This window comes from Pleurodeles waltl, chromosome 7, assembly GCF_031143425.1.
Source record: "Pleurodeles waltl isolate 20211129_DDA chromosome 7, aPleWal1.hap1.20221129, whole genome shotgun sequence".
Lineage (NCBI taxonomy): Eukaryota > Metazoa > Chordata > Amphibia > Caudata > Salamandridae > Pleurodeles > Pleurodeles waltl.
This window is the reverse complement of record NC_090446.1, coordinates 1,440,549,655-1,440,560,780: the sequence shown is the minus strand read 5'-3', so window position 1 is coordinate 1,440,560,780 and position 11,126 is coordinate 1,440,549,655. Positions and strand designations below refer to the sequence as shown.

The window sequence follows — 11,126 nt, the reverse complement described above, 5'->3', positions numbered from 1 at the left end:
CGGACCCAAATCTGAGGATGCTGTACCCAGGCGAAGCTTTAACCGTTTCCTCCACTTCCAGAATCGGCAACCCTGGCACGCGACACCTTGTCATTTATTCCGTGTATTTTCCCGGTGCGCTTGGGCGAGGTCGTGCTAGGTCTGCTGAGTCAGACACTGAGAACCGGCAGTCGTCTGTTGCAGACAAGTCTGTGCAAACGTGACAGTAGCGCCATCTAGTGGCCGAAGCTTGTACATTATCCGAAACCTGCGCTACACTAGGGCTCCAGGTGGCAGCTCATACCTTTGGAAAGATAAGGCTGTGCCTTGGAAGGCAGGGCGCATCACCTGATGTTCCAAGCCCAACCCTTCAAGAGCACTAGCTCATTACTTGTAGCAGGTACAAAGCCCGACGGTCCTGCCGCAGTGCGCGCAGTTAACTTTATGCATCGCATCTTCTCTGCTTCTGCGCTGAAAGTAAGGGACCGAGATTCAAGGGGACGCTTACCCCGGAGGACTGAAGCTGCCCCTGGGGCTGTTCCTACATCTTCCTCACTTCCGTTGAGAGTCCGTGCCTCCTTCTATCTCTCCCCGCGGGGAGATTACCTGGCGGCTCCCTTGTGTGGTGCCGGTGCTGGGCGGCCATCTCGCCCGGTGTATTTCTAGGATACGGTGACAGGATCTGAACTTAGCCACGTGCGCCCACGTCCGAGATACACCGCTGCTCCCAGAAAGCGTCGCACTCGCCAGGCAGGTCAGTGTCATTTTACGGAATTTGTTGGTTGAACAACTGCAACTGTGTATTGTACTACCCATTTTCTGTGAATTCAAGCCCCGTGATACCAAACAATATTATTATACAATACATTGCGGGCTGACAAAAAAGAGACAGATGTGAGAGAAAGAAAAAAGTTCCCTTTCTCAGGATCCCCATTGGGACGACCCTGGCCAATTCCCCATTGTGCCTATGCCTTAAAACGTAAGGTAGGACAGGTGGTCGGCAATGGAGTCCTATGGGTTTACAAATACATCCAAAATCTGTGCCTAACTTTCTGGTTAAGCCCCGATGTGGACAATTAGGCACTACTGCTAGCGATCTCTATACCTCTTTCACCAGATAGGAAGGGGGGGGGGGGGGGGGTGCGGCAGGGCCTCATTAGCTCCCTAGCTCAAATACCCAGAGTGATATACATTTTTTTAGTATAATTAATTTGCGCCTTAGTTCTATTGCTCTAAGTGAGAGAGCTAATATTCACTAGAAACTTTATACCTGATTCTCCTGCAACCTTTGCATTTGCTGAACAACCAAAAACCTCTCCTGGGGCCAGACACACTAATATCTGGTTACAGAATACTGGTCACAACCTGCGACCAGTATTTTTGCAACCAGTAAAGATTTTGAAGAGTGGGCCTATGTACTAATGGGACAGTTCTTAAAAATTCAAATCGTAGTGGGTGGGAATCTGACCTACCCCACACATATGAACAGGGTAGGTCACTAACTGAGACTCTCTGAGAATGGCCATCACAGGGATGGTGGCCTGCTTGGGTCAGCAGACCACAATGTCTGTGATTGCTTTTCAATAAAGCATTTTTTTTTAATGCAGCCCATTTTCTTTAAAGTAAACATGAATGGGACGGTGAAAAGAGATGCTTATTTTTTTTTGCTTAAGAGTAGGTAGTGGTCCCTAACAAACTTATTTTTTGCATTTAAAGAGGGAAAGTGGTCCATTACCTTCTATTATATAATGAGTCAGTATTTGGAAGGGACTTGTACAATACACTCTTTCCAGCTGGTATCCATTTGGAATTCTATTTTAGGAGCTGGAACAGCCTTTTTGACTGCTAAAATAACAGTGCTTCGGATCATTTGTGACTGTTAAAATGCTTAGTACACCAGGTCCATGATTATGTAAAAAAAAAAAAAGTAGTATTTGTAGGAAGTTGGCTCTGTATGTGCTATTTCAAAGTAAGGAATAGCATGCACAGAGTCCAAGGGTTCCCCTTAGAGGTAAAATAGTGGTAAAAAGAGATAATACTAATGCTCTATTTTGTGGTAGTGTGGTCGAGCAGTAGGCTTATCCAAGGAGTAGTGTTAAGCATTTGTTGTACATACACATAGACAATAAATGAGGTACACACACTCAGAGACAAATCCAGCCAATAGGTTATGTATAGAAAAATATCTTTTCTTAGTTTATTTTAAGAACCACAGGTTCAAATTTAACATGTAATATCTTGTTTGAAAGGTATTGCAGGTAAGTACATTAGGAACTTTGAATCATTTCAATTGCATGTATACTTTTCAAGTTATTCACAAATAGCTACTTTAAAAGTGGACACAGTACAATTTTCACAGTTCCTGGGGGAGGTAAGTTTTTGTTAGTTTTACCAGGTAAGTAAGACACTTACAGGGTTCAGTTCTTGGTCCAAGGTAGCCCACCGTTGGGGGTTCAGAGCAACCCCAAAGTCACCACACCAGCAGCTCAGGGCCGGTCAGGTGCAGAGTTCAAAGTGGTGCCCAAAACGCATAGGCTAGAATGGAGAGAAGGGGGTGCCCCGGTTCCGGTCTGCTTGCAGGTAAGTACCCGCGTCTTCGGAGGGCAGACCAGGGGGGTTTTGTAGGGCACCGGGGGGGACACAAGCCCACACAGAAATTTCACCCTCAGCAGCGCGGGGGCGGCCGGGTGCAGTGTAGAAACAAGCGTCGGGTTTGCAATGTTAGTCAATGAGAGATCAAGGGATCTCTTCAGCGCTGCAGGCAGGCAAGGGGGGGCTTCCTCGGGGAAACCTCCACTTGGGCAAGGGAGAGGGACTCCTGGGGGTCACTTCTGCAGTGAAAGTCCGGTCCTTCAGGTCCTGGGGGCTGCGGGTGCAGGGTCTTTTCCAGGCGTCGGGACTTAGGGTTCAGAGAGTCGCGGTCAGGGGAAGCCTCGGGATTCCCTCTGCAGGCTGCGCTGTGGGGGCTCAGGGGGGACAGGTTTTGGTACTCACAGACGTAGAGTAATCCGGGGGTCCTCCCTGAGGTGTTGGTTCTCCACCAGCCGAGTCGGGGTCGCCGGGTGCAGTGTTGCAAGTCTCACGCTTCTTGCGGGGAGTTGCAGGGTTCTTTAAAGCTGCTTCTTGAAACAAAGTTGCAGTCTTTTTGGAGCAGGTCCGCTGTCCTCGGGAGTTTCTTGTCTTTTTCGAAGCCGGGCAGTCCTCAGAAGATTCAGAGGTCGCTGGTCCCTTTGGAAGGCGTCGCTGGAGCAGAGTTCTTTGGAAGGCAGGAGACAGGCCGGTGAGTTTCTGGAGCCAAGGCAGTTGTTGTCTTCTGGTCTTCCTCTGCAGGGGTTTTCAGCTAGGCAGTCCTTCTTGTTGTTGTTGCAGGAATCTAAATTCTTAGGTTCAGGGAAGCCCTTAAATACTAAATTTAAGGGCGTGTTTAGGTCTGGGGGGGTTAGTAGCCAATGGCTACTAGCCCTGAGGGTGGGTACACCCTCTTTGTGCCTCCTCCCAAGGGGAGGGGGTCACATTCCTATCCCTATTGGGGGAATCCTCCTTCTACAAGATGGAGGATTTCTAAAAGTCAGAGTCACCTCAGCTCAGGACACCTTAGGGGCTGTCCTGACGGACCAGTGACTCCTCCTTGTTTTTCTCATTATCTCTCCTGGACTTGCCGCCAAAAGTGGGGGCTGGGTCCAGGAGGCGGGCATCTCCACTAGCTGGAGTGCCCTGGGGCATTGTAACACGAAGCTTGAGCCTTTGAAGCTCACTGCTAGGTGTTACAGTTCCTGCAGGGGGGAGGTGTGAAGCACCTCCACCCAGAGCAGGCTTTGTTTCTGTCCTCAGAGAGCACAAAGGCTCTCACCGCATGAGGTCAGACACTCGTCTCTCAGCAGCAGGCTGGCACAGACCAGTCAGTCCTGCACTGAACAATTGGGTAAAATACAGGGGGTATCTCTAAGATGCCCTCTGTGTGCATTTTTTAAATAAATCCAACACTGGCATCAGTGTGGGTTTATTATTCTGAGAAGTTTGATACTAAACTTCCCAGTATTCAGTGTAGCCATTATGGAGCTGTGGAGTTCGTTTTTGACAGACTCCCAGCCCATATACTCTTATGGCTACCCTGCACTTACAATGTCTAAGGTTTTGCTTAGACACTGTAGGGGCATAGTGCTCATGCACATATGCCCTCACCTGTGGTATAGTGCACCCTGCCTTAGGGCTGTAAGGCCTACTAGAGGGGTGACTTACCTATGCCACAGGCAGTGGGAGGTTGGCATGGCACCCTGAGGGGAGTGCCATGTCGACTTAGTCATTTTCTCCCCATCAGCACACACAAGCTGGCAAGCAGTGTGTCTGTGCTGAGTGAGGGGTCCCTAGGGTGGCATAAGACATGCTGCAGCCCTTAGAGACCTTCCCTGGCATCAGGGCCCTTGGTACCAGGGGTACCAGTTACAAGGGACTTACCTTGGTGCCAGTGTTGTGCCAATTGTGGAAACAATGGTACATTTTAGGTGAAAGAACACTGGTGCTGGGGCCTGGTTAGCAGGGTCCCAGCACACTTCTCAGTCAAGTCAGCATCAGTATCAGGCAAAAAGTGGGGGGTAACTGCAACAGGGAGCCATTTCTTTACAGTATTGCCATATTGAAAGTACATGGAGACTTGTCAAGTATAAGTTTCCTTTTGTTTTCCTGAGCTATAATAGCCAAGCCAGGACAAATTTAAGGAGGCCCATACTCGGGTGTTGTATATTAGACTAAGGATCAGATGCTTTACGATAAGGTAAAAATTCAATTATCTTTTATGCAGGTCAATACAGCATGCCTTAGCCTTCCCAAATCGCCCTTCTACAACCCTTGTTTCCCACGTGAGTCCTCCTCCTTCACACTTGGAAGTGATCATATGGTCATTGGTTAACCAGCAGGGTTCTAGTGCCCTTCCCTTACATTTGCCTGCTCTGACCCCGCGTCAGGGTCAGATTGGGAAGGTGGGCATTCAGCCGGTGGCCAAGGCCCAGTGGCTGAGGCCGGCTGTGCACTGTTTTTTTCTCCTACCTTAATGGCTGTTAGGGCCAGTTCACACTGTTTCTCATAATTCAAATGCTGCATTAGCCCCTCCCCAGCAGAGAATGGAAATGTTTGACAGCCAGCTGTCATGTTTCACAGAGACACCCATCAAACTTTGCCTACATTGACATGAACCACTATTATATAGGTTCATGACGATGTATAGAGATGTGGGCAGGTCTTAATCTTAAATTTAGTGGGTGGAGTAAAGGTAGGTAGCCATAGTCAACAGCTACACTCTCTGTCTTTACTCCATCTGCCAAATTCTAAATCAAGCCCTTTCTTTTTAGAGTGGCACAGTGGGTAAAAACAATGGTTTGCAATGCCTTGACAAGGGTTCCCTCCGGTCAGCCCAGTGGGAAAGTTGTGGCAGCATTGTTCCCAGCTCATAACTGAGCCAGCTGCAATGCTGCACACAGGGTGCACCTGCACTCTTGAAATGCACACTGTCTGCACAGCAGACAGTGCACATTTCAAGGGCACTGGGCATGGGATCCATGCAGTGCCCATGACATGGGCAGTGCAGATCCCCCTGAGGTCCCTTGCACTTGTTCTTCACCAGCCTTTTCGTAGCAATCAGACTGCCATGAAAAGCCTGGTGGAGAACATAGTTGTAATCAGCCAGGCAGCACTGACTTGAGGGCTGCCCTGGCTGAATACAACCAAGATGGCGGTTAGCCTATCGGGATCTGAGATCCTGTCAGAGACAGCAGTCTTTTCGTGGTCTGACACTTGGGGTCATAATGTGGTGGTTGGACCACCACAGCTGCAGCGGTCCGACGGCCACCGCAAGTCTGGTGGTTTTCAGACCACCAGACTCATAATCAGGCCCAAAGTGTGGCTTTATCATACAGAAAGTAAAGCCACTTCCATATAGTAAGCTCAAGGGAAAGTCAAGCAATACAATGCACAAAAAATCCTATAGACTTGAACCTGATACCACTCATTTTCCAGAGACAGCTAGACTCAGGATCACTTGCACCTTCTCTGCACAGAGACAGCAAGCACCCGCAATATCCCACTAGAAAGGAAAAACAAAAAACAAAATAAAATTGCACACAAGACAATACAATACACACCACGCACAACTCAAAGGAAAGTTTCACATACAAAACAGAAGCTAAATGTGCTGCTATTATTACACCAATTACAAAAAACTCATCCATGCATGGCAATGATACTCATTTGGGGTAAACAGTATAAAATATGTTCTTACTAAACACATGCAACTACACAACCGCAGATCTACCAGTGCCAAAACCTCAAGCAGGAGTCACAGCAAAGGAAATCAAAAGCTTTGCACTAGAATAAAAAGGAGAAATAAAATATTATGATCACAAATGTGATGACAAAAAATAAATCAGTTAACATGATAAAACTCTATGACAATCTGAATGCCAGCCACACACATCACCAGCCAGAAGCCAGTCAACACTCACCGTCACCCATGTACCAATCCACATACAACGCCAGCTGAGAGCCAGTCCACACACACTACTAGGCAAATATCAGTGCACACACAGCCAGCCAAATACCAGTGCATGTAGCCCCTCAGCCGAACTCCAGTCCACACACACAAAAACTTGGTGCTCTCCAAACAAGAATCACAGTGACTAAAAATGTCTAGTGGTTTATACCTCCTTGGGGAAGATAGGCCTAAAACATATGGCTGATCTGCCCCTGAGTGGCAGAGACAGCAAAAATAATCACTCCCAAAAGGGGAGCAACCCTTGCCCAAGAGTCCATTCCGAAACAACAAGATCTGCACGAAAATTAAATCCCTGGTGTCTAGTGGCTACCAATCAATCAATCAGTGTATTTGTAGAGTGCACTACCACCCGTGAGGGTCTCAAGGCGCTGGGGGGGGAGGTGCTGCTACTGCTCGAACAGCCAGGTCTTGAGTTGCTTCCTGAAAGTCACTAGGTCTTTGGTCTGTTGTAGGGGCAAGGGAAGGGTGTTCCAGGTCTTGGTGGCGAGGTGGGAGAAGGATCTGCCTCCGGTAGTCGTTCTTCGGCTGCAGGGGACGGTGGCGAGGGCAAGGTCGGCTGAGCGGAGTTGGCGGGATGGGGTGCAGAAGGTGAGTCGTCAGTTGAGGTAGGCTGGACCGGTGTTGTGGAGGGCCTTATGTGCGTGGGTGAGGAGCTTGAAGGTTATGCTTTTGTTGACGGGGAGCCAGTGTAGGTCTCTTAGAAGGGGAGTGATGTGGCTGTGGCGGTGGGCATTGAGGATCAGGCGTGCAGAGGCGTTTTGTATGCGTTGCAGTCGTTTGAGGAGTTAGGCCGGGGCTCCTAAGTAGAGGGCGTTTCCTTAGTCAAGTTTGCTGCTGACAAGGGTTTTGGTGACTGTTCTTCTTGTATCTCTGGGGATCCATCTGTAGATCTTGTGGAGCATGCAGAGGGTGTTGAAGCAGGATGAGGAGACGGCGCTGACTTGCTTGGTCATGGAGAGTGTTGAGTCGAGGATGACGCCCAGGTTGCGTGCTTGGTTGGTGGGTGTTGGGGCTGCTCCCAGAGCGGTCGGCCACCAGGGGTCGTCCCAGGCTGAAGGGTTGGCGCAGAGGATCAGGACCTCTGTCTTATCTGAGTTCAACTTCAGTTTGCTGTTCCTCATCCATTCGGCGACAGCCTTCATTCCTTCGTGGAGGTTGTATTTGGCAGTGAGGGGGTCCTTGGTGAAGGAGAGGATTAGTTGGGTGTCGTCCGCGTAGGAGATGATGTTGAGGTTGTGTAGCCGGGTGACGAGGGCGAGCGTTGAATAGTGTAGGGCTGAGGGACGATCCTTGGGGAACACCGCAGATGATCTTGGAGGCTTCGGAGCGGAAAGGGAGGAGGCGGACACTCTGGGTTCTGTGGGAGAGGAAGGAGGTGGTCCACTCTAGAGCTTTGTCCCGGACCCCTGCGTTGTGGAGGCGTGTGAGTAGGATGCGGTGGCAGACGGTGTCGAAGGCGGCCGAGAGGTCCAGGAGGATGAGGGCCGTAGTTTCGCTGTTGTCAAGCAGGGCCCTGATGTCGTCAGTGGCAGCAATGAGGGCGGTTTCGGTACTGTGGTTGCTGCGGAACCCTGACTGGGATGGATCCAGGATGTTGATTTCTTTGAGGTAGTGGGTCAGTTGTCTGTTGACGATCTTCTCGATGACTGTGGCCGGGAATGGGAACTGAGAGATGGGACGGAAGTTCTTGAGGTCTCTCGGGTCTGCCATGGGTTACTTGAGTAGGGGTTTGATCTCAGCATGCTTCCAGCTCTCGGGGTAGGTCGCGGTCTCGAAGGAGATGTTGATGACTTTGCGAAGGTGGGGTGCGATGGTGGCGGTTGCTTTGTTAAAGATGTGGTGTGGGCATGGGTCTGACGGAGTGGATCGTGCTCATGGTTTTGATTGTGTCGTTTTCATTCACATTGGCCCAGACGAGCAGGGGGTCGTAGTTGAAGGTGGGTGGAGAGTCTGAAGAGTCAGTGATTGGCTGGGTGGTCTGGCTGTTGAAGCTGTTGTGGATGTCTGTGATTTTGTGGTGGAAGAAGGCAGCGAGGGAGTTGCACAGGTCCTGTGAAGGTGGGATGTTGTTTGCGCTGGAGCTGTGGTTGGAGAGTTCAGTCACGATGTTGAAGAGCTCCTTGCTGTTGTGTGCGTTGTTGTCCAGGCGGTCTTTGAAGGAGTTTTTTTTGGCAGATCTGATGAGGTGATGGTGATTGCGGATGGCGTTCTTGAATGCGACATGGTTGTCCAGTGTCTGATCGAGGAGCCACTTTCTCTCCAGTTTCCGGCAGGTTTGCTTGGAGGCTCGAAGGTCCGACGTGAACCATCTGGCTCTCTTGTTGGCGCCTCTGTTGGAAGGTTTATTGAGCGGGCGAGTGTGTTGGCGCAGTCATCGATCCAGCGGCAGAGGTTGCAAGCAGCGAGGTCGGGATTGGTGGGTTCGGTGGGTGGTTTCCGGGCGAGGCTGGTGATCAGCTGGTCTTGGCTGATTTTTCTCCAGTTGCGGTGGGGGATCTGTTTGGGTGCGGTGGTGCATGGTGGGTTTCAGGAAGGTGAAGTGGATGCAGCGGTGGTCGGTCCATGGGAGTTCGGTGGTGTGGCTGAAGGTGACGTGGGGGCTGGCGGAGAAGACAGCGTCCAGCGGTTGGCCAGCGGAGTGTGTTGGAGTAGTGACGAGTTGTCTGAGTCCGAGGGTGGCGAGGTTGTCAATTAGGGTGGTGGAGTTGGGGTCGTTGTTATTCTCTAGGTGAAAGTTCAGGTCGCCGAGGAGGATGTAGTCGGCGGAGGCCAGGGCGTGCCTGCTGACGAGGTCGGTGATGGAGTCGCAGAACTGAGGCCGTGGTCCGGGGGGTCTGTAGATGAGGGTTCCTCTGAGGGTGGTGTTGGGGTTGGTGTGGATCTGGAAGTGCAGGTGTTCGCCGGTGCTGAGGGTGTCGTCGGCACAGGTCGTGACCCTGATGGTGTTCTTGTGGACAATGGCGATTCCGCCTTCGACTCCGTTGGTGAGATCCCTGCAGGTGATCTTGTAGCCATCCAGAATGGCTATGGCGATGTCTGGGGTGGAAGTGTTGAGCAGGTCCCAGAGTTAGATGGCGTGTTTGCGTGCGGAGCGGGTGTTAGAGGCAGTTGGTCCTAAAACATATGGCTGATCTGCCCTCAAGGGGGGCGAAAACAGCTTAAAGTTTGGCACCAAAAAGGGGAGCAACCCTTGCCTAAGGGGTTGCTCCAAACAACAAGATCTACAAGCAAAAGAAATTCTGAAATCTTGGGTGTCTAGTGGCTTCTGCCCCCTTTGGCGGCAGATGGGCCAAAAACATACGGCCGACCTGCCCCCTAGGGGGGGAGAAATGGTCTAAAGATTGTCCCCCAAAAGAGGAGCGACTCTTGCCCAATGGGCCACTCCCCAGACAATAAGATCAGAAAACAAAAGAAATGCCTAGTAGTGGGCATTCATGCTCCACGATTGTGGCCCGTGCACAATTGTGCAGCAGGAATGCACTTCAAAGTGACATCAGTGGAAATGAAAAACCTTTCCTTTCCCCTGATGTCTCTTTGTCTACCACAAACCCTCCCTGGAGGAAAATACTTACCTTTTCCTCCGACCACACTGGAAGCAAATGACTTCCAGCGTGCTCCCAGTGAGTTTTGATGATGGCCTGCCATGCGTGCTGGCATCCCCAGAGTGCTAAGGGGGTGAGGATGGAAGTGGTCGCTGCCATCCCTTGTAGTGGGCAGGTTCAGAGGGGTAGCACACGTTGGAAGCACCAGCGCTTCACCCCTGGGTGGGAGCGTGACAGCTGGGTGCTGTGCTACGAACATGCCCACTGCAGCATTGAGTGGCTCCCAGCCATCTGACCCACAAAACGGGTTAAAGGAATACTTCTACAAGTGCAGATTTGCTACTTTGTTTGGTAAACCAGTCACTATATATATTTAAGCTCCTGATTCAAAAGTGAACAAGTTAAAACCTCTTAGTGAAATCAGCATGATGACAAAAACCAACACAGACAAATCAGACCTGACTCAGTGCTCCCAGACCCAAGTACCAAGCTAATTGTGCACATATTGGCAGGCATATCACAGACCAAATACCATCCCTGAAGCTATGCCCCCGGGCTTTATTAGTGTAAATTCTATTATCTTAACCAACACCGCGAAGCCCTGGCACAATGGGAAAACACGTTGCTGCTCTGCACATTCTGGTTGGATTGCCAACAGATATGCTTTTCATACAGGGGCTTAGCTATCAATGGTGAAGCAGGTGCTGTGCACCGGGTTCGAGGGATTAAGGGGCTATCTGCACCCCAGGTATGGCCAATTATGCTCAAGATAAAAGTGCTACTGACTTAAAGGACGTTCTCCTTCAGCAGGTACGTAATGTGCTGGGTTACAGGCAACTCTAGTAATACCTTCTGCAACAAAAGGGGAGTCGGGGGTAAAGGGGGCAAGACAACTTGGTGACATCCAGTGCCAATAAAAAGTTTCATGTTCACCTTTCCCGATGTACAAGCACATTTTTCTCTTCTCTTTAATGACAAGAAGAGAGGCAAAAGGGCTTCATATCACCAATTAACTTTTCTTTCGGCTTGAAAACCCTGTACAAGCAATACTCAAAAGCTCT

The 11,126-nt window shown here is 50.3% G+C and overlaps 1 protein-coding gene across 4 annotated transcripts in view; it reads left to right on the top strand.

Moving 5' to 3' along the window:
- Window positions 1-375: 375 nt before the first annotated feature.
- The window catches only part of LOC138246456 (uncharacterized), a 420,592-nt gene continuing 409,841 nt past the window's right edge, over window positions 376-11,126 (top strand). For all 4 annotated transcript variants that reach the window (XM_069201077.1, XM_069201078.1, XM_069201079.1 and 1 more), the window contains exon 1: window positions 376-733. The gene's annotated coding sequence lies outside the window, so the exon portion shown is untranslated. The remainder of the gene's footprint in view (window positions 734-11,126) is intronic.